The sequence below is a fragment of the Corythoichthys intestinalis genome, chromosome 2 (genome assembly GCF_030265065.1).
Source record: "Corythoichthys intestinalis isolate RoL2023-P3 chromosome 2, ASM3026506v1, whole genome shotgun sequence".
Taxonomy (NCBI): domain Eukaryota; kingdom Metazoa; phylum Chordata; class Actinopteri; order Syngnathiformes; family Syngnathidae; genus Corythoichthys; species Corythoichthys intestinalis.
The window spans coordinates 51579697-51604774 of record NC_080396.1 but is presented as its reverse complement, the minus strand read 5'-3'; the positions used below and the strand labels follow the sequence as shown (position 1 = coordinate 51604774).

General features: G+C 39.2%; 1 protein-coding gene across 1 annotated transcript in view; it reads left to right on the top strand.

The window, feature by feature from the left end:
• samd10b (sterile alpha motif domain containing 10b) overlaps positions 1-25078 on the top strand; it is a 76515-nt gene that overhangs the window by 553 nt on the left and 50884 nt on the right. The gene's annotated exons all lie outside the window — the stretch shown is intronic.

The window sequence follows — 25078 nt, the reverse complement described above, 5'->3', positions numbered from 1 at the left end:
TTCACTTGAGGGATACAATAATGAGCAGGCTTTTATTTGTTCTCCATTCTTTTGTTTGGCTATAAATAGAGATCAAACCGTGTAAACACATGTGCTCTTTTGTATGGATGAGCTCATAGCAGTGGGCTTTCTTTTGTGTTGTGCTGAGTTTTTATAGTCCTCACTGCAGCCAATATGAAGTATAAACAAGTTGCACTTAACCAAATGCTGAATTTTAACACTTACATTTGGTAAAGAGCAGTGATTTTTTTTCTCTCCATTGAATATTTCATAATGCAAGTCACAGATGGTGAGTGGTACATCTGTCTTACTTTAATTCAGGCAGTTTGTATTCAATTCCAACACAATGATAATGTGAACGTGAGAGTGAATATTTGCCTGTTTCTATACATCGCTGGAGCGATACCAGTACAATATTGGTGTTAATTCTTTTCATCTTTATGTTACTCATTGTCATAAAAATAAACCAATACTACTCATTGGTTATTATTATTATTTTTTTGTATTGAAGGGCTTCTAAAACGCCCAAATTGTTGATAGTGGACTGTGTTGTACTTACTACGTAAGGATTTTAGTTGTTGGAATATGCCCTAATGAAGAAAAGTTAGTCTTTTATTTATTGACCAATATTTGGTTAAAATAAAAGACATTTTCATCACAATTGCACGATAAAAAGGCAATATAATATGTTATTATATTTTGATGAGTGCTTAAATGTAAGTACTGCAACTCCAACTTGGGCTCAAGAAAATATATCTATCAGTGCATCTCAACATCACTGATCTAGTTAAATATTTACAATTTAGATAATACATATATTTTAAGGCAGCAGCTATCGAATATTTTAGTAATCGGGTAATCGACTGAAAATTCTATCAATTAATCGAGTTGTTGGATAAAACTTTTTTTTTTCTTTAGGTGAAGAGCAATCATAAATATACATGAGAAAAAAAGACATTTCATCTAATATTGAACATTTTCAGTGAATGTCTTTATTTTCGATGTACATTGTTGAAAACAGCCAACAATTGCATTTCAGATGTGACTAGAAAATTCACAGCTTTCACTCAAAAAAACCTCTAGATCTTATAAAAAAAACATTTCTTACCTAAAAATGTAATTACGCTTGATAACACACATCACTTGAAAGCTATGTGTTTTTCCCACGTGTTTCAATTGAATTTCAATTTGTGTCAAGCTATTTTTAAGTTTTAGTTAAGTTCTTTTAAGTTAGTCTAAACTGTAACTACTGATAGGATTTTGAGTTTTTGCAGTGTTCAAAATAAATGTATGATACCTGCTGTATTGGAGCACATTAGGGACCAGTGCTACTTGGTGTTTTATTCAGCAATGACTACTGAGCTAAAACTGACGGTTAGCTTTATTATGTTTTAATTTTACACCCTCATCACTCTACAGCGCTGTGTTTTTACAGATTAAATAAAGCCTGTATGTAAGACACGTTAGCCACGCATCGACTGTGGTCATAATCAATAGAAACCTAGCCCTCCGAAGGGCTAACGTTACGTGAGCGAGTGACAGTAACGTTATATTTATTAGTGCTGAGAAGTTTACTGCTTAAAGATGGCGGCTGTTTACTAATGCTGCCTAGACGCGGCCGAGTCTGTCATTTCGCATCTAGTCCTAAATGCATGCGATATCTGTAGAGACGCATCGGACACTACCTGCTACCACACTAGCATCATGCGGGCGTAGTTTTTAGCAACGTCGGCGTAGTTTGTATCGACTGTCGGCTGCACTAAGGTTTTTTTTTTTTTTTTTTAATTGCTTCTTCCTCGACGCACGTGACGTCAGCGCGTTGTCCGCATTAAAAGTGGTCCGGGCAAAACGTGATGATTATAGCTGGCAAAATTAAACGATTCCTTGAGGTGAATAAAATTACTCGGATCAGATTTTAAACTCGAGCTACTCGAGTTGCTCGAGTATTAGTTTCAGCTCTAATATATTTTAATGATAATTTTCAGACCAGTTATGTGAAACTGGATATTTCTTTGGCACACGTGATTATGTTTCATGGCACACTTTTACCCATGGCATAGAGTGGGTAAAAGAGTGGCCTTGGTCCCCAAGGCCTTAAATTGCCACAGTGACTCAAATGAAAAGTATTCTTTAAAACCGCAGGTAGAGCTAGCAAGCTTGAAAATATACTGTACATCAATTACCTTGACTTTTCTCTCCAAAGGTGGTGTTTTGTTCACACTTTCCAATGTTATACAAAAAGCTTTGTGGAGGAGAGAGTCGTAGGCCAAAGAAGAACCCATTACATTTTGGATTGAAGTAAAATTGTATTAATCACAATTTACCACGTTTTGTACTCTTGACCAAGCGCACAGTCACGGAACATTCCGGCATTGGTTTTGCAGGTAACTAATGTACTTCAGTGTTTTTCAACCTTTTCTGAGTCACAGCACATTTTTACATCGGAATAAATCTTGCGGCACACCACAAACCAAAAATGTTCCTAAATTACTTTCTGTACAGTATATTTAATAATAAAATAATTTCTCAGTATTTATACTTACTCAGTGTGAAACTTAAGCCTGTTAAGATGAACACAGAGAGTGTGAAACTTGAGCCTATTTAGATGAATACAAAGCCGATATCCTGGCAGGAATCTTTTTCAACAGCTCACAGTGTCTCTCTCTTTTTATTTCTTTTATAGCAGTTAGGCTTGAAAAGCTCAGAATTATCAGACAGGGGCACTTAAGCAATGTCTTTAACCACATCAGGGCCGAGCATCTCTCTGCCAATGGCTTTGCAGACAGGTAGTATTAATGTCCCTGCCACAGTGTGGGACTTTTTAGATTTAGCAACAAGTTCAGCGACAAGCTAACTGGCTTTGAGGGCTTTCTCATCTACCTTTGTAGTTTTCCTTTTTCATTTCCCTTTGTAGTTTTTCTCCAAAAAGTTGCCTGTTTCTCTGTGTTTTCACAAAGGCAAACAAAATAGTCCATAGTTTGAAACGACGGGTGTTTTGATTGGAGATAATGTTTAATAGAGCTGAAACGAATACTCAAGCAACTTGAGTAACTCGAGTTTAAAAACTGATCCGAGTAATTTTATTCACCTCGATGAATCGTTTAATTTTACCAGCTTGAAGCATCACGTTTTGCCCGGACTACTTTTAATGCGGGACAACATGCTGACGTCACGTGCGTAGAGGAAGAAGCAATAAAAAACTAGCCCTGCAAGCAGGACTGAACGGGCCCTCGCGTATGGCGCAACTCGGACGTCAAACAAAGTCGAAGGGCAGGCAGGTCGGGGCGGTGGCAGTCGACAACAGACAGATATCCAGGCAGATATATTGCATGTCTGAATGTTCAGAATTAGTGGGGAGAGAAAATGGCGACGGTCATTATGACTTTCCTATGGGACCCCTCTGCTTTAACGAAACAAAATTGTTGATCAGGCACCTGAACACATGTCTTAAGGATCCGCTGATTCAGGTTTGAGTTCAATTGATTTTTGACCCTGAGAAGCAGGAGCCTTTCTATTTAATTAAAAGTGTGTTTCCTGTTCCCACTAGGGGGCGCCAGGCGTAATGAGTAATATTTCAATAAAGTCATGTGCAGGCTGAAATACTTCACATTCATGCCAAATATGAAAAAGATTGCACCTTCAATCAGGAAGTTATTACCGTATTTTTCGGACTACAAGTCGCACCTGAGTATAAGTCGCACAAGCCAGAAAATGCCCAACAAAGAGAAAAAAAACATATAGAAGTCTTACCGGAGTATAAGTCGCAATTTTGGGGGAAATTTACTTGATAAAATCCAACACATAGAACAGATATGTCATCTTGAAAGGCAGTTTAATATAAAAATACAATAGAGAACAACATGCTGAATAAATCTACAGTGTACAGTGCATAAACAACGAAATGCGAATATACTGTCCTCACCAGGACGGTACCGCTCGGTCCTGGCTATATACAGCGAACTCCAAAAAGACAATGCTGGACGTCCGCATAATTTGTTGAATCGATTTGGTCCTCGATAGCAAACAGGTTCACATCAACGTAAATAAATGATAATTAGGTACTATTGCAGCAATAACGTGACAGATTAGCATGCGTTCGCTAGCATTAGCACACCATTCAAACAACCACACAACTGGCTGTAAGTGTCCGCTCGCGGGTGGAAAACACACAACAACAACAGAAAAGATGATACACGCAGGCGTTGCCTCTGTAGAGATATTTTAAAAGCATAAACAATGAACGTAGCTTCGCAGCCGTCTTTCCCTCTCGCTAACTCGCCCACTCACTCACTCACTCACTCACTCACTCAGAGCTACGTAGCTGTCTGTCTTCTTCTGGTGTGCGAGCGCTCTTCTTCACGTAAACAAGTGCGAGTGCGCTCCCAGGTGGGCGTGAAAGCGCCACAAACTAAATGCATCCATTTCAATATAAAAAAAGTCAATTATACATTTGAACATACATTGCCAAAGGCAGAACGCGAACGTGGCCATAGCTATTAAGAGTTATTCAGATAACTATAGCATGCTAACAAGTTCACAAAACCATTAGTCCAAAACACCAAAATAAAATGGGAAATTTTATCATAATGTGTTAATAATTTCACACATAAGTCGCTGCTGAGTATAAGTCGCACCCCAAAGCAAAATATGAAAAAAACCGCGACTTATAGTCATTGACTGAATTGTATTGTCAAAAATAAGACACATTTGCTCCCCTGGCCAGGAAAGGGCCGTGAATGAAATGTCACCATTTTGATAACCTAACATCTCATATGTGTCATGAATAGTCTGACCAATTTTGAGGAGCATTCAACTTACTGCCTCGGCGTAATGGTGTCAAACGTGCATGCTGGTTTTAGACAAAAATGCCATGTTGTGCAAGATTCAATCCCTAATACCCGATTTCCTGTTGGGTTTGGAATATGGGTGCAAGAGACTTTTTGGAGCAGTTTTGCACAACGTATCCACTCCCCAAATTTCATCACTCTACGTCGAAAAAAACTAATAGGACAGGCCTTTTTTAAAAATTGAAGGGGGCGCCACTGAGCCATTTTATTACATCTTTTGGCAATGTTGCTAAATTCATGAAATTTACATGAAGCCGCATGTATGTGCAAATTTAGGTGAGTTTTCGAGCATGTTCAGACCTCGAAATTGGCCATTTTGTGACAAAATGCCGAGGGTCTTTTCACTTTCCTGTTTGGGTACTGCTACATCAACGAAAACTCAATATTTTTCATCATATACCTAAAGACATGTCTTAAGGCTCCCCTGATGCAGGTTTGAGGTCAATTGATGTTTTTCACCAGGAGGAGGAGCCTTTCTCGTAAAAATGGGTGTTTCCTCTTCCCACAAGGGGGCGCCAGGCCTAATGGAAAATATTTCAATGCAGTCGTGTTCAGGTGAAGACACCTTACACGCATGCCAAATATGAAAAAGATTGGACCTTGTATCAGGAAGTTATTAATCATTTACTGAAATTGGCGCGTTGCCAAAAAAACACCCGACTTTGGTACCCCGCCCAGGTTAGGCCCGTGGACGAAAACTCACCATTTTCACAACTTAATATCTCATATGTCTCATGAAGACGTACACCAATTTTGAGGAAGATCCAACGTACTGGCTCGGCGCAATGGTCTGAAACGTGCATGCTGGTTTTCGCCCAAAATGCTATGTTTTTCAACATTCAATCCAAAATATCCGATTTCCTGTTGGGTTTGGAATATGGGTGCTGCAGACTTTTTGAAGCATCTCTGGACAACGTATCCACTCCCCAAATTTCATCGCTCTACGTTGAAAAACATCAAAGCAAAGGGCATTTTTAAAATTTCAAGGGGGCGCCACTGAGCCATTTTTTGATTTTTTAAAAAAACGTTGCTAAATTTTCGAAATTTTCGCGAAGCCGGATGTATATGCAAATTTTGGTGAGTTTTTGAGCATGTTCAGGCCTTCAAATTGGCCATTTTCATTTGCCATGAAAAAATAATAATAATAACTAGGCCTGCAAGCAGGACTGAACGGGCCCTCGCAATCTAGCGCAACTCGGACGTCATGCAACTCGGACAGTGTGCAGGTCAGGGTGGTGGCAGATCGTCCTCTCTAATCATCTCATTAGAACCTAACATGCGCGAAAGTTGCCTCTTTACATTCACACACCTAAGAGATAAAAACCCCTATTGGACAGAGGACTACAAAAAAGGAGCGAATAAAGGGTCATCACAGCAACAGACAGAGACATGTGGACATGGGCCGTAAAATAAGTATTTTAAAAGGTCTTGAAACTACAATGACCAACCTGAAAAGAACTGGACATATATTTTAAAAAATGAGTGACTTTCTATTGCCACTAGTTGGCGCTGTAGGGTTGATGCAAATGACCCCTACAGGACCCTTCAGACTATGACTCAACAAGCACGATATGTTTGGCGCAGATATGTTGTAGAAGTTATGACTGTTCAAAACTTGTGGTGAGACGAAATGGCTTCAGTCATTTTTACTTCTCCTGTTGGACCCTTCTGCTTCAACCAAACCTCAGTATTTTTCATCAGGCACCTGAACACGTCTTCAGGCTCCCCTGATGCAGGTTTGAGGTGAATAGATTTTTTTTTCCTTGGAGGAGGAGCCTGTTTCGTAAAAAAGGCATTTCCTGTTCCCACTAGGGGGCGCTAGGCCTAATGAGTAATATTTCAATGCACTCGTGTTCAGGGTGGGATCCCGCACATACATGCCAGATATGAAAAAGATTGAACGTTGTTTCAAGGAGCTATTAGTCCTTTACTGAATTTGTCATTTTGCCGAAAAAATGGCCGACTTTGGCACCACGCCCAGGTCAGACCCATGAATGAAAACACACCATTTTGAAAAGTTTAGATTTCATAGGTCTCCTGAATTGTCTAACCAATTTTGAAGATGATCCAATTGATTCCCTCTGTGACAAGGTCTCAAATGTGCACCCTGTTAATTGATAAAAATTTCACATTCGATCCAAAATACCCGATTTCCTGTTGGGTTTGGAATATGGGTGCAAGAGACTTTTTGGAGCAGTTTTGCACAAGGTATCGACTCCCCAAATTTCATTGCTCTACGTTAAAAAAACCTAATAGGAAACGCCTTTTTGAAAAATTCAAGGGGGCGCCACTGAGCCATTTTGTTACATTTTTTTGTAATGTTGCAAGATTATCGAAATCCACACAAAGCCGCATGTATGTGCAAAATTTGGTGAGTTTTCGTGCATGTTCAAGCCTCCAAATGTTAACTCTTACTGTGAACCCATGAAAATTTCACATTCGATCCAAAATACCCGATTTCCTGTTGGATTTGGAATATGGGTGCAAGAGACTTTTTGGAGCAGTTTTGCATAAGGTATCTACTCCCCAAATTTCCTTGCTCTATGTTGAAAAAACCCAATAGGAAAGGCCTTTTTTAAAACTTCTTTCTGTCGCCACTAGTTGGCACTGTAGAGTTGATGCAAATGACCCCTACAAGAACCTTCAGGGTATGACTCTCAACAATCACGGAAAGTTTGGCGCAGATATGTTGCATATCTGCCGAGTTATGACTGTTCAAAGTTTTTGGCGAGACAAATTGTTGACGGTCATTTTCACTTCCAGTTTGGACCTCTCCGCTTCAACGAAAACTCAATATTTTTCATCAGGCACCTGAACACATGTCTTGAGGCTCCCCTGAAACAGGTTTGAGGTCAATAGATTTTTTTCCCTTGGAGGAGGAGCCTGTCTCATAAAGAAGGCCATTTCCTGTTTCCACTAGGGGCGCCAGGCCTAATGGGTAATATTTCAATGCAGTCGTGTTCAGGCTGGGATATCTCATAAACATGCTAAAAATGAAAAAGATTGAACGTTGGATCACGGAGTTTTTAATCATTTTCTGAATTTGGTATTTTGCCTAAAAATGGCCGACTTTGGGACCACGCCCAGGCCAGACCCTTGAATGAAAACACACCATTTTGAAAACTTAAGATCTCATAGGTCTCCTGAATAGTCTGACCAATTTTGAAGACGATCCAACTTTATCCTTCAGCGACAAGGTCTCAAATGTAAATCGATAAAATTTCGCATTTGACCCAAAATTTCCAGCTTCCTGTTGGGTTTGGAATATGGGTGCAAGAGACTTTTTGGAGCAGTTTTGTACAATGTATCGACTCACTAAATTTCATTGTTCTATGTTGAAAAAACCTAATAGGAGAGGCCTTTTTGAAAATTTCAAGGGGGCGCCACTGAGCCATTTTGTTAAATTTTTTTGTAGATTATCAAAATTTACGCAAAGTTGAATGTATGTGCAAATTTTGGTGAGTTTTCGTGCATGTTCAAGCCTCCAAACGTAAACTCCAACTGTGAACCGAAAAAATTTCACATTCGATCCAAAATACCCGATTTCCTGTTGGATTTGGAATATGGGTGCAAGAGGCTTTTTTGAACAGTTAGGCATAAGGTATCTACTCCCCAAATTTCATTGCTCTACGTTGAAAACCTGAGAGGAGAGGCCTTTTTGAAAATTTTAAGGGTCAAGGGGGCGCCACTGAGCCATTTTTTGACATTTTTTCAAAACGACGCAAGATTATCGAAATTTACGCGAATCTGCACGTATGTGCAAATTTTGGTGACTTTTCGTGCATGTTCAGGCCTCCAAATTGGCCATTTTCATTTGCCATGAAGAAAGAAGAATAATAATAATAATAATAATAATAATCCTTTGCATTACAATAGGGCCTTCGCACGTCTAGTGCTCGGGCCCTAATAATAATAATAATAATCCTTCGAAGAACAATAGGGCCTCGCACGCTGAGAGTGCTCGGGCCCTAAATACCTTACTGCAGCCGACAGCCATTACAAACTGTGCCGACATTGCTAAAAACTACGCCCGCATGTTGCTACGGTGGTAGCAGCCTAGCAAGTAACGTCTGATGCGTGTCATAGATATCACATGTATGTAGAACTAGATGCGAAAAGACCGACTCGGCGGCGTTAATAAAACAGCCGCCATCTTAAAGCAGTACACTTCTCGGTGCTTATAAATAAGATTAATGTTACTTTCACTCGCTCACATAACGTTATCCCTGCGGAGGGCTAGGTTTCCATTCATTATGACCACTGTCGATGCGTGGCTAACTTTTACATATAGGCTTTATTTAATCTGTGAAAACAGCGCTGTAGAGTGATTAGGGTGTAAAATAAAAACATAATAATGCTAACTGTCAATTTTAGCTCAGTAGTCATTGCTGGATAAAACACCAAGTAGCACTGGTGCCTAATGTGCTCCAATACAGCACAGCATTTATTTTGAACACTGCAAAAACTCAAAATCCTATCAGGACTTAAAGTTTAGACTAACTTAAAACTTAACTAGAACTTATAGCTTGACACAAGTGGAAATTCAATTGAAACACATAGGAAAAACACCTAACTTTTGAGTCATGTGTGTTATCAAGTGTAATGATATTTTTAGGTAAGAAATATGTATGTATATATATATATATATATATATATAAGATCTAAAAGTTTTTGGAGTGAAAGCAGTGAATTGGTCTTTTTTCTTAGTCACATTTGAGATGCAATTGTTGGCTGTTTTCAACAATGTACATTGAAAATAAAGACATTGGTTGACTGAAATGGTTCAATATTACACGAAATATCTTGTTTTTTCATCTATATGTATAATTGCTCTTCACTTAAAAAAAAAATGTTTTATCCGATTAATCGATAGAACTTTCAGTCGATTACTCGTTTACTAAAATATTCGATAGCTGCAGCCCTAATGTTTAAACTTGCTTGGCAAAGCTGCTCGTGACACGTTCAAAAACTGCTCTGATTTCTAGCTACTAGCCACCTTCCTGTGCTCGACAATGTGTTGGAATAAAACAAGGGGAGAATTGACGGTCGTATAGACCCTACTCACATGACGTCACAGCCACGCCCCCGCGCCATGTTGTCCGTCGACTCGTCATGCATTAGCGCTTCGTAAATTCCTCCTATTATGGCGTGTTTTTCTGCTCGTTAACATTAATAATCAAAATGGTGAAGTCGTGTGTGGCGGTTGGTTGCAAAAACAGTGAAGACAGACGGAGAGACTTGAAGTTTTACCGTATTCCGAGAGACCCGGAGAGGAGAGCGAGATGGACTGCTGCAATTCGACGAGAAAACTGGGCTCCAAACGACTACCACAGATTATGTAGTAGTCATTTTATATCTGGTAAGATGCATTTAATATATATTTAGAGGGTTTTGGGCTGACAACCACAATTAAGATCATTGCTAGGCTAATTGCCGACAACATACACTCAGACGTTGTGAATGAACTACCTGAAAATATATAATTATAAGGGGATAATAAGACAGTTGTCATACAATTAATTTACAATTTGACTATTGAGGTCAAAAGCCAAAAAATAAATTCAACTAGGGACAATCTGGAGTAGTGCTATCGCACTTCATATTTATTACATATTATATATGTATGTAGTGAGAGTGCTATCGCTAAACCATATAAACATTAAAAGCCCTAGCTCCATTGACAAATGACATGAAATACATTAGACTTGACAGTGGATGTTAGCAAGAACAAAAGATTTTGAATTGAAAATTTCGTAACTCACCTTCCCGAGCACAAGATGGATTCCTGCCGAATTTTCGTGGACAAGGACCTATTTCACCCAATCAGCAACGAAGTATTTATAAGCCTCCAAGCTCTTAAAGTTTTTCAAACTTTCGTGAGAATAGGTTGATTTTGTGTGGACAAGATAGTTGTAAATATCAGGGTAGCAGATGTCAGGCAAAGACGGCGAAGACAGCGGGTCGAAAAACATCGATTTAGGCATCAAATATGGATCTGGCGAATGGATAAACTGAAACTTTTCCACATAACGCCTTTTATGCAACGCATCCAATGAGTTTACAGCGTCAGATAACACCTGGGCTTCCATGAATTGCTCTATAACTTGCACGACTAATTGAAAACAATGAGAATAGGTCTAAAAAATACGGACAATATGGCGGCCGGATACAGCGACACGTCATTTTGTGACGTAGGTGAGTAGGGTCTATAATAAGGATACAATGGACAGGCATGAAAATCTCTCACCTTTCGGCGAAATTCGCCGTTTTGAAGTCAAAAAGGGCGACCTACGTGAATTGCGTAGATCCGAGGAGAAATTCTTTTTGGGAGGAGGGGGGGGGTCGGTTCGGGAGGTTTTATTAAATTATTATTATCATCATGTGATTAACTTAGTACGTAAACTAATCGGTTCTTTAAAAAAGTGACACGGACAGTCAGCAAATCCTTCTAGATGCTTCGCTGACGAGAACCAATCATCGGCCCAAGCTGCGGGCCATTATTCCAAACGCGCGCACTCCTTACGTGAAACAAGGAGTGCTCGGCGAGCCTTTGGTTGAATTGCAAAGCTGCGAAAACAAAAAAGCAGGCCTTATCCACACCGGGCAGACCAGAGCGCAGCATACACACTTGCCTGTATTTGCCAGCAGATTGAATTTGGTGAGTGATGGTTTCAATCGTTTTCACATTTTGCGATATAAAAAAGTTAATGCCATTTGTTGCAGCTTGCGTTTAACACTGCCAGAGCTAGCCAAATCTCCCATGAAAAAAAAAAAGCTCCCGTTAAATTGGCGTCAAGCTTGTGTATTTAGCGGTAATATAAACGAAGAAACACACTGTTGAGTCAAATTAAGCGGCATGCTCTCGGATTGAGGGGTCGCCTCGCATCGCATCGCTCCCGCCGTCCGCCTTAGACGCGTTATTTTCGGCTGGGACTTGATAGAAGTAACTTTGTTTTTTGATTGAATAATAAAAACACAAATCTACCTCCATCGTTATTGAGAGAGAAAGAAATTAAGAAAGCTTTAAAACTAAAAGCCACCGGGGAGTCTTTTTTTTTTTTTTTTTTTTTTTAAATATTTATATTTCATTACATAGACATGCCTCGTAGGGAAAGGAGATTAAGGGATAAAAAAAGGAGTTGGATGAGGCTGCTAAAGGCAGCGGATACCTCATCAGCTGGGTGAATAGCAGACCTGGTAAGAACAGGTTTGCAAGGATAGTCGGGTATTAAATACAATTATAAACACATTACAATGTTATTTTTCTATAAGATTTTATGTCATTGCTTTATTAATCATTAGGTGCTAGAGTTGTTAAGTATGGATAATAATGAAATAATAGTTTTGAGAAAACTGTGCTGTTAGTGGCTCAGTGACCATCTGATGTGGTTTGTTCTCAGATGAACAAGTTGAGGAAGGAAGTTTTGATGCAGAGGTTGAAGGAAGAAAAGAGCTAGACTGACTGAGTCACAGCCAGAAAGTGTGGATGACAGTTTTGATTTCTATTCACTGTTGCCCCCTCCCAATTCAAGTATGTCACAGTCGCAGCCAATTATTATCTAAAGCTGGTTAAAATTGAAGTTATGTTGTTTTAAGGTCTATTAAATACTTGTTCATGTGCCCCTTTTGATCTACGAGCACCCGCCCCTCCACCGGTCTCTGCACGGCCCTGCTGAAACACAGTGTGGGTCGACAGAGCTCAATATTTTGTTGGGGTGTACAGTGTACTGGAACATATTTCCTCCACACCCTTCTCACCTTTTTAACCCCTGACCCATTTTCATGCCTGAATGGAAAAGACACTTTTGTGTATATCTATGCTTTATGAGTCTAATCAAATGATGTAAAGTGGACGTGCTGGGGTCAATATTGTCGCGGACAGCAAGTTGGCTGTTGGCTAGAAATCCGAGCAGTTTTTGATCGCGACACGAGCAATCCCTCGCTCATATGCACATGACCGAGAACTTTCTGCCTACTCCTTCCTTCCTACTGCAACTCCGCCCGACGACGTTTAAAAAAAAAGCGATATTGGATCATTTCTCGCGGCACACCTGACGATCTCTCACGGCACACTAGTGTGTACACCTTTTGAAAAACACTATAATACTTGATTTAAGGTACAATAAGTATGTGCTCCCTAGGCGCTTTTGTTTGACTCCAATGTTTTCATGCCTGTGCTTGGCTAGCTTGTTGTTTGAGTCAGGCCAGCTATCAGAAGTGAGGCCTAATCAGTCTCATTGTGTGAGTCTCATTCAGCTCGAGGAGATTAATAATTGTGGGCATGATTGTTTTTCAATGTGTCTGTTATCAAGTGAAGCAGGTTCATTAGTAGTACAGACAGCCCTCACTTAGTCAAACGTGGAGCTATTTTTTTTAATTAATCCATTCCATAATAATTGACCTATGCATCATTAACTAAGTGCTCTAGGCATTGATGACACCCTCACAGTGCGTTCTACTATTTAAAGATTAATTAGGGTTTGTCCAAAAAAGATTGAAGAAGCTTTATTTACAAACGACCAACTAGCTTGCATATTACTACCTGTATTTGCTTCTTTTTTATGTTTTAAATTTACACAACAACAAAAAAAACAATAACAATTTCCATAGTATCGACACAACGCGTATATTTAAAACTATTTCTTCAATTTCTTATTGATAAACAATGGATGTTCACACCCGGCATTATATTCTATTAAGGCTGTGTTACGAGACGATTTCCTTTTGTGAGGAGAATACTGTACAGTTTCATTTGATGGGGCTTATAAACAGTACTGTATAGAATGACATTACTTTTTGAATGATTTTACTCATATATTAAAGATTGACATTCCTTCCTGCTTCACATCAAGTCCATTTATGGGTGCTTCATAATCATACACCAGTGATTGTGTACTTCATTATGCCTTATTTAATTGCTCAGTCTGGCATACAGTACATTACCATACCACAGATAACCAGCTTTTTGTACAATGCCCGTGGATTTGTGGTGGTCATTGCCCAGTGTGTAGACTGGATCTTTTGTTTCGTAATAGAGCTTCATCCCTCATTTGCAGCAGCAATAGGCATGTGTGAGTGTGTAGTTGTTGTGTTATTGTTGTTCTCTTTATGTTTGTGTCTTCACTCTTGCATCTCTGGGCCTAGCCAAGATCAGTGTCCAGGCTGTTTCATGTTGGCCTCGTTCCATACATACAACTAGACATATGTACGGCACACAACCGTATGCCCCCCCCCCCCCCCCCCCCATCATACACAGACAAACATGCATGCTGTTTATCAACGTCACTGGCTATCATGCAGACGAGGACACAGCTGGATGGGAGCGCAAAAGCAAACCATTTATTCATCTCCAGTGGCGCGTCCCCCACCAACCAAGTCTCTGTATCATTGAGGATAAAACCCAAACTGTCGAAAAGAAGTAGCCATTACCACCGTAACGACACCCGTTGATTTATTCATTGCAGTTTGTGATGCTTCGAGTTTCATGTTGTGAACTTTGTCAGCTACTATGTTATGTGGTATACTGTTATAGGTCATTCATACAGTATTTTGGTGTGTTTTTTTCAATCTGATAACATTTGAGGAAACGCTAAAAACGTTTTTTTTTTTAAGGGGAGGGGGGATCTCCTATTTTTTCTGGCATATGGTATCATTCTACAGCACATTCAAGTAACAATATGAGCCATGAGTTGATTTGTGAAAACTATGTATTACATACACGACTTCATTTAAACTTATCGTAGCCGTCTCAAACGGCTGGAAATGGGACTCTCTTTACAAATCTGTCCCTCTGTCTTTCTGTCTGTCTATCTATCTCTCTTTGTTCTCTACATGGATTATGAGAACATTCCCGGGACATGGATATACATATTGCAAAGTGGCAATATTTTACAGGGGGGGTCTGACCGATTAATCAGCTGATATTTGCTCTTTTCAAGTCAATGACCTGTGTATGACTCATACACTTATATTCAGTTTTTCCTGTGTGTTTTTAGTTATCTATTTTGATATGTACTAGGCAGTCACACCTTGCATTTTTATCCTCAAGTTCTAAATCATAGTATTCATTCATTCATTCATTCATTTTCCATGCCGCTGTCTTTGACCAAATGGCTCCCCAGTACTCAATTGAACAGGTTCGGTTTTGTATGTTCAGTTCGGTTCATTTGCATACCGTTTCCCTTATGTTTTATGCATTTTTTTCCTCATAACATTTGTTACTAGCATGATCTAAGCGCTCCGTGAGGAACCGAAGACCTGGGAGAGTTTCCGCACGAACTCCTCAAGTGTCAGACACTATTGACCATGAGGACTGCGCGTGACTAGCTTGCAGGTGTGACAAATGGCATTATTTATGACAAATGCAAAGAAGAAGCCTGAGCTAGAAGTTTGTCTGACTCCACTATGGTCTCCTGTTGGGCTGGCCTCCTTCAAGTGGTGGGCGTCCGGCTCTGCGGCCATGGCGACCACTCCCCTTTGGTCCCAGGCCGGACCGTGTGGTACCAGCACAGGGGAATACTTTGACCACTAAAACGCATCAATGGACAAAGGCCAGTGGATAAATCTAAAGTCGTTTGTTGAAATCTGTCCACTGAGATAGTGTATGCTGCAGGAAACACATCTAATATGTTAACCCATTTAATGGCACCAACCGACATCTATACGAAAAAAAAAATCTATATTGTCACTGAAACCTGATCTGTGCTTTCTGCAAAAAACATGTACCGTGTTTTCGGACTATAAGTCGCACCTGAGTATTAGTCGTGCCAGCCATATACATGTTTTTTTCCTCTTCGTTGGGCATTTTAAGTCGCACCGGAGTACAAGTCGCATTTTTTGGGAAAATGTACTTGATAATATCCAACACATAGAACAGATATGTCATCTTGAAAGGATATTCAATATAAAAATACAATAGAGAACAACATGCTGAATAAGAGTACAGTATGATGTTACATAATGCATGAACAACAAAATGCGAATATACTGTCCTCACCAGGACGCTACGGCTCGGTCCTGGCTATACAGCGAGCTAAACTCCCAAATGACGATGCTGGACGTCCGTATGATTTTCTGAATCAATTTCGTCCTCCATATCCAACAGGTTCGCATCAACGTAAATAAATGATAATTAGGTGCTATTACAGCAATGACACAAACGGTTAGCATGCGTTCGCTAGCATTAGCACATCGTTCAAACAACCACACAACTGGCTCTAAGTGTCCGATCGCGGGTGGAAAACACACAACAAAGACAGAAAAGATGATACACACAGGCGTTGCCTCTGTAGAGATATTTTACAAGCATAAACAATGAACGTAGGTTCGCAGCCGTGTGTGTATCTCTCTGTCTCTCTCGCCCACTCCCTCAGAGACGCTGCGTAGCTGTCCGTCTTCTTCTGGCGTGTGAGTGCTCTTCTTCGCGTAAACAACTGCGAGTCCGCCCCCACGTGGGCGTGAAAGCGCCACAAACTAAAAACATGAATTTCAATATGAAAAAGTCAATAATACAATTGAACACACATTGCCAAAGGCAGAACGTGAACGTGGCCATAGATATTAAGAGTTATTCAGATAACTATAGCACAAAAAACATGCTAACAAGTTCACCAAACCATCAGTGTCAAGCCAAAACACCAAAAAACATGTGAAATGATATCATAATGTGTTAATAATTTCATACATAAGTCACTCCTGAGTATAAGTCGCTAGCCTGGTACACCAGACTCACCGCTGTTCCAGCTATTGAGTCTGGCTACCATTCAGCGGATACAATTTCCAGGGCGGAGCAAGCCACAGCAAACAGACAGCGGAGTGGACCAATCAGCGACGGGCGGACGTGACGTTAGTAAAGCGACGAGGGCAGGACGAGGGACTTGCGAGCGGAAGTAAACATACGAGGAGAGCGGAGTTTATTCAACATGGCTAGCGCGTGACACACTGTTGTCATGGACTTGTGTCAATGTGTTTTCGGTAATTTAAAACTGATTTTATCAGGGATTGGAACATATTCTTGGCTCTCTTGTTCGCCATCTGTGTTGTTGTGGAGACGACTTCAGACGCGGAAGAGTGACGTTGCTCGTTAAGAACACGTCACGCATATAAACGAATCTGATTGGATGGTTGATTTTGTCCCTGCTCGAGAGGCCGTTAATGGGCTGGGTCCCAGACTATTCTCGCAGTGTTTGAAAAATACAGGGAGAACAGTCTGGCCGTGCCAGCAAATAAGTCTCATCCCCAGCCAAACTATGAAAAAAGATCTGATGACTTATGACTTATAGTCCGAAAAATACGGTATGTGTAGTTAATCTTTATCTAAAAACTGAGCATGAATAGTTACATGTGTCGTGTTAAGGCTGTTGCTGCTAAGGGTTCAATGTTTACAGTTTAGGTTTTTATTAATAACTTAATCAAGACTTAACTTTTTTTTTTTTTTATTAAAAAAAAAAAAAAAAAAGACCGTAATCTATTTGCAATATCATAAAAATGGATCGTTTTTATTTATTTACACACACAAGTTCTCTTGTTTACATTTTAAAAATAAAATAATTTTAAGTATAATTTTTTTTCCCCCTGCCTTTTTTGTACTGAAAATTAACCAAACCGAGCACTTCAAGAGCCTGGTACCAGCTTTGAATTTAAACTGTACGGCGACATAGAGGCTTAATAAAAACTATGCGGCGGTGATTTTTTTTTTTTTTTTTTTTTTTTTTTTTGTACCACAATTGTTAAATCATACACTATCTCTAAAAAATGATAATGAGGCCCATGGACTCACGTAGAGAATGCGTATCGCCCAAATATCCTAAATATGGGCTTCACGAACAGCGAGAGGAAAACATGGCGAGGGAAATATGACTGCTGTCATGGCAGCTCCCTGACCGGTAGAAAGCGAGCTTCAAATGGGAGCAGAACGCTGAGTAACGTCACCAGCACTATGTCCAGTTCTTACAGGCTTAAGGCCTGTCAAGTCAGCTGTCAGTTTATTGTTGTTCTTGTAGACACTAAATTTGAAGTCCTACTCCTCTGTCATTCATGAACTGATAGTCTTGAAACTTGGTGGCTATGTAGCTTGGTCCGGTATCTACTGATCGTCGGAGCCAAATTTTTTATTTGTATCAGGAGTGATAAGTTAATTGCTGTAGATTAGGCATGTGCCTGTATGAGATTCTGGCAATATGATAACCTTATGCAAAAATATAACGGTTTCACGGTATTGCAATTACAGCTCTAAAATGTTTTATTTTGTGATTTCTGGGTTACAAAAACAGGATTTTTATTTTTCAAAACAACATATTAGCAAATTGTAATATAAGTTTAATGTTAAATAAATTTAAAAGAAAAGCAAACAAACATGAAATATTCAAAATAAATTTTAAATTGGCATACTAATTAGTAGAGGCGTGCAAAATTTCCGATTCTTAGATTATTCGCGATTCGGCCGTGGAAGATTTGAGAACGATTCACAAACATCCAAATTCTGATTATTGACTTATACCAGGTAAAGCAGAAATAAAACACAGTCAGCGTGGTCTTCAGGACTCAATGAGGAACAGACCGAGAGTAAATATCATGTTCAACTCGCTTGATAAACAATAATACCTGACTGCGGCTGTCAGCAGCTACAAACAGCGCCCAGTTGCTAGTTGCTACAAACATACGGCAACATACGGCTATGGTTGATATCACATATATCTAGAACTAGATGTGAAATGACAGACGACGGCCGTGTTAGATCATATACCAAGAACTAGATGCGAAATGACACTTTCCCGCGCTAGTAAACAGGCGCCATCTTAAAGCAGTAGACTTCTCTAGAAGGCTCTGTTGCAGCGAACCTAATTACTTTTCATCTAAAAAAAAAAAAAAAAAAAAAAAAAACGGCAAAATCTTGACTTGAATCTATCTTTAAATGATGAAACAGTTTTAAAACTTTCACGTCGAAAGTAGACAGAAGGGAAATTATGGAATAACGGTAGCAATTTTAACAACTTTAACGGTTGATTCACAACATTAAATTAATTGAATGGGGACTTGATTATTTTATTTACTGTTTTTAACGGTCAACTTGATACTGAAATAGTATTTTGTTTAGCCTGAGAGGATTTTTGAACAATTTTGGAACTAGTGTACAAAAAATGAAAAACGGGGTGGGGGGTGGGGTTTGTGTTGCATCAATAATCGATTTATGATCGAATCGGAGCCTCTGAATCGTAATCGTAATCGAATCGTTAGGTGCCCAAAGATTCCCACCTCTACTAATTAGCCACGTTATCTGCCTTTAACAAGCTTACGTTACACACTACACACGCTGGATTTAACTCCCGTAGCTAATGGGAGATGTTCATGACAGCGTTTAGTAACCTTTAATTTTGTATAAATGCGAAATCATATTGGAGACAACTTACGTGGCTTACTTGTTTCTTGTGTGGTACAATTTCATTCAAGGTTATGTTTTCACACATCCTATTGCTCCTTCAGACTACGTCCAGTGAGCCATTCGCTATACATGCCACAACTCTTGGATCTGTATGTGCGTGTGTTTGTGTGCATTGCGGTCCTTGTGTTTTTATGTGAACATGCAGATGAAGCAGAAGGGCAGTCAGCACCCCCAGTGGGTGTGAGCATGGGGGTTTGCAGGGGTGTAAGGGTGTTAGCTTTACAGACAAATACACCTTTTGTTGCTTTCCTGTTCTGTGTTATGTTGCCTTCTGGCCATGATGTCCATTTGGCCCATCCAGTACTAACGGCACTTTTTGCTTCTGCCGTAAATGGTAAGATGGTCAAAATAAGTCAGCCCTTGCAGCATCTTGTCCGTGCTTTTTAAAGAGTGTGCCAGATACTGAACAACCACCTGCTTACCTCCACGTCCTCACAGCACGCAGTATGTCACTCAGTTTAATGTGTGGAGATGGAAAAGCCTCTTGAAATCACACAGGCACGCACACAAGAGTCTGATTGAAACAGCTAGTCCATCTTGCTTAATATAGTTTTTTTTTCTTTTTAAGTTGAGGCCAAAGTGGGATAAAAACTCACTGGACAAAATGATCAAGGCCCCAGAAAGTATTTTATTACAAGTAGCTTTATTTGTGTGCCCTAATGGAGGTTGTTCAGTGTGCCTTTTCAGTTCATAAAAATCTTAAATAACATGTTATTGTTTTTATTTTAATAACACAATTTTAAGTTCAACACAGGAAGTCGGCAACATAAAAATGTACTTGATGTGAGTAAAGGACTACACCATTACAATTTTTTCAGACTGAGAGTATCACTAATGTACTTTGTACTGACTTTCGATGATCGAAGTAGCCGGCTGAATAGGGGTATATATTTCAGACCCACTTTCCAGTAATCCAAGAGTCAGATGCTGTTATATTGCAATCCAAACAATTACCAAGTGGATTCAAAATTCAAATGATAATGATGAATTTAGATGAGAAAATTATTTCAAATTGCTATCAATTGTCTTTGGGTGGACTAAGTGCTGTAAGTGGTCAAAATACTGTATGACTACCTCGTGTATGTCCAATCAAAAAATACAACAAAACCCGGCTTCCATGTTGCCCGTCCATTTAAACACAACTGCTATGTTAATCAGTGCTTCAATTGAGGCTACCGTACCATTTATACACAAAGGGGGCGTCATCATTCCAAATAACCAAATACAACACTACCAAAATATTAGGTCAACAACAATGAAATTAAAGATTCAACTACAAACTATATATACAACCATGTCAAATATGTATCATCTCAAATTAACAATATGGCCAAAGTACCTCTCTTAAACATAGCATAAGTTTAAATAATGTACCAATCAATATGAGGGATATTATATATATATATATATATATATATATATATATATATATATATATATATATATATATATTTTTTTTTTTTTTTTTTTTTTTGCACATCTTGTAAATGTGAGTCACTTTATTTGGATTACTGTATCTGCTGATATCGAGGACTAATCCTTGACACTTTAATTAAGACGGGAAAAAAGCACACACATCCAAATCTTCCTGTAAAAATCTTGATCTAGTGCAACAATGGGTCAAACCATCCATCCATCCATCCATCCATCCATCCATCCATCCATCCATCCATCCATCCATCCATCCATCCATCCATCCATCCGTCCATCCGTCCATCCGTCCTTCCGTCCATCCGTCCATCCGTCCATCCACCCATCCTCTTTATGATTTATCCACTCAAGAGTCACAGGTATGCTGGAGCCAATCTGAGCTGACTTGAGACGAGCATCATGGCATGCGTGGTCATCAGCTAATCGCAGAGCATATACAGGTATAGACAAATAGCCATTCATACCTACTTTTATACCTAGAGTATGTACAATTTAGTCTTCCATGAACGTACTATACATGTTTTTATTTATTTATTTTAAATATGTGACAAAACTAGAGTATCTGGAGAAAACCCACGCAGGACATGCAAAATCCACAGGAAGGCCAGAGCTAGTGATTGATTTATTGTAGTTTAATGTCAAAGAAGAATACTGTCAAATTTAGGAGATCCATACTTAAAACGTAATGCTAGCGAATGGAAAAGACAAATGTCCAATTGTTAGGTAGGTGTTGCCAATATTTAAACTTCTTGGGATTGTGTTTTGAAGATGCAAACTGTGCTGTAAACTGTTAATGTATTACATATATATTTATTTATATTCTGTATTTTTCTTTATTCAAATTAATTACTGTGCTTCTTTCAAACAAGTCCTCCATTTGCTTTGTAATAAATGTCACATATTTATAAGGAGTCTCTGACCTCTGTACGGTAGATGGATGAAACGGTAGATAAACATCTACACTCACAGAGCTTTACAGGGAATGATGAGGTGGAGGAGACCATCGTTCAATAAAAATCAGCAGCGGATTAGCACGAGGGCTCATGCTGGATTTTGGATTCCGTTTGTCACGCTTCAACTGTTTCATCCAGTCTGACCTCGCTGCTAACCTTGGCATCTAATATTTCCACATGTGACAAGGCCTCTCCGCTCTTATCCAGTTCCGGTGTCTTTGGGCCCCTTCTCTCTGAATTACAGTGCTCGTAGGTCCGTATCCAATTTCTCTCCTTTAATTAGGGAGACAAGGGAAAGGATCTGAATAGTTATTGGCCTAATAGTAAAAAGGAACGCCATATTTTTGAAGGAAGTACTAATTGAATAAATCCTCATGCAAGGATTATGATCTTTATGAAGCACATATTTGGTAATTCCTGATTTCTTCCACAGAACACGCAATAGCATAAATAATTACTGTACACACATGTAAGGCAAAACACTTGTATTCCCATTATTATCTTTTCTCATAGAAGTGAATCAAAATGGTATGAACACAAAGACAAAGGACAATTTAAACGACAATTCTATTATCTTTGCCAGTCCCCATCCGAGGAATGTTCTCCAATGCTGTATTAGTGCTTTTTACAAATATAGGCTGCAAAAACTAATCATTTAAAATTGATAAATAAATTGGTTTCCGATGAATTTGATAATCAATTTTTGCTCGCAGCTATGAGCAGTCCCATTTGGGTTCTTGTACAGTATGTGGGTAATATGAGACTGCACGAGCGGCAGTAATTTGAACAAGGGAGAAGGAGTTCACTGCTGCACTCAGGTTGGGTTGCTGAATCACTAATATTACGAAGTGTCGAGAGTTAGATTGTTTTTTGTGTCGTTAGATCCAATGTGCCCCCGTCAGAGGTGAGTAAATGAAGCCAATTGTATTGTTTGTATTCTTTGTGGATGAGATGTTTCTACTTGGCACAGAGTGCTAAGCTAGTTGGCGATTATGCTAATCAGTGTCTTAAGTGTCTGTCTGTACTGTGTTCTGGAGAAGCATATTAGTATGGTTATGCTAAGCAGTGTCTTAAGTGTCTGTTTGTATTGTGTTTTGGATAAGCATATTAGCACTTGAGTCATTGTTAGATAGCTATTAGATAGCCCTAGCTGTAGTAACTAGAGGTGTGCTAAAATTCCGATTCATAGATTATTCGCGTTTCGGCCGTGGAAGATTCGAGAACGATTCACAAACATCCAAATTCCGATTATTAAAATATGTCAAGTAAAGCAAAACTAAAACACAGTCAGCGCGGTTTTCGGGACGCAATGAGGAACCGACCGAGAGTAAACATCATGCTTGTCATTACATGGGTAATGACAATGCTCAACTCACGGCTCTGGCTCAACTAATGCCGTTACATTAAAAAACAAACAAACAAACAAACAAACAAAAACAACAATAATACCTAACTGCTGCCGACAGCCGCCACAAACTACGTCTACATAATGCTACGGTAGATATCACATGTATCAAGAACTAGATGCGAAATGACAGACTCGGCAGCGTTAGCAGCGTATGTATAGAAAACTAGATGCAAAATGACAGACTTGCCGGCGCTAGTAAGTAGCCGCCATCTTTAAAGCAGTAGACTTTCTTGGAAGGCTGTTGTAGCGAACCTTCCAAGCGAACCTAATTTCAGCAGATTGGACTACTGCAACGGTATATTTACAGGTCTTGATAAAAAATCAGTCAGGAAGCTGCAGCTAGTACAGAATGCTGCAGCCAGAGTCCTCACAAATACAAGGAAGCTGGACCACATTACACCGGTTTTGAAATCGCTACACTGGCTTCCAGTGAGTCAAAGGATAGACTATAAAATACTACTGCTCGTCTACAAAACACTTAATGGCCTTGGACCAAAATACATGCTTGACTTGTTAGATTCCTATGAGACATCTAGACCCCTAAGGTCGTCTGGAACGGGTCTTCTGCATGTTCCAAGAACAAGAACCAAGCAGGGTGAGGCAGCATTTAGTTATTATGCTCCTCACCTCTGGAACAAGTTACCCGAACGTCTGAAGTATGCTCAAACTGTTAGCTCCTTTAAATCAGGGCTAAACACGCTTTTGTTTAGCACTGCATATCCATAACTGTCAATATATTTCAATCTACCTGCCTTCTATTCCTCTTGTGCTTATCTCCATTGCTGATTTCAATGATTATTAGTAGTAGTAGTTTTTGCTTTATTTTTATTTTTGTTTTATTTTTATTTATTTATTTTTATTCTGTGATTAAATGCGATCTTTTGTCTTGGTTTTTACGTTGTGTTGATTTAAATGTGATTTTTATGGTCTTCATGTGATGTAAAGCACTTTGAATTGCCTTGTGTTGAATTGTGCTATATAAATAAATTTGCCTTGCCTTGCCTTGCCTTGCCTAATAAACGTTGTATCTAAAATACTCCTAATTCGGCAAAATATTGACTTGAATCTATTTTAAAACAGTTTTAAAACTTATGTCTTTAAGTCTTTTTTCTGAAACTTAAGTTTAAAGTTTTAGTTTTGCTTAACACACATGTAGAAAGTAGACAGAAGAAAAATTATGGAACAACAGGAGCAATTTTAACAACTTTAACGGTTGAGTCACAATATTAAATAAATTAAATGTAGTTTAAAGCTGCTGATACAGAATGGGGGCTTGAGTATTTTATTTACTGTTTTGAACTGTTAACTTGATACTGAAATAGCCGTTTATTTAAGCCTGAGAGGATTTTTGTACAATTTTTGCAATTAAGGTACGAACTATTAAAAGCAGGTAATAGCTGGGGGGGCGGGGTGCATCAATAATCGATTTATAATCAAATCGTAGCCTCTGAATCGTAATCGAATTGTGAGGTGCCCAAAGATTCCCACCTCTAGTAGTAAAAAATGATTATTTTTGTAATCGATTAATCGGATAAATGTCACCGTTTTCAGTTACCTTCAGGGTTTAACTTGAAGTTGTTTGAGGCATGTTGTAAGTAACAATGAAGACAAAAGGGATGACTGTTTTCTTCAAAAATATTTTCTTGTGGGCAAAGCACTGATATAAATTGTGTCACTGATAATCGTCAGCTAGCTCAGCGCTCAGTGCTATGAAGTAACATCTCATCCACAAAGAATGCAAACAATACAATTGGCTTCATTTACACACCTCTGACGGAGGCACGCTGGATCTAACAACACAAAAGACAATGTAACTCTCGACACTTCGTAATATTATTGATTCAGCAACCCAACCTGAGTGTAGCTGTGAACTCTCTCTCTTGCTCTAACCACTGGCACGTGCGCAGCCTCACATTTCACAAAAACAAGGATCCAAACGGGACTGCTCATAGCTGCCAGCAGAAATCGATAAACAAATTAGTTGCAACTAACTTATTAA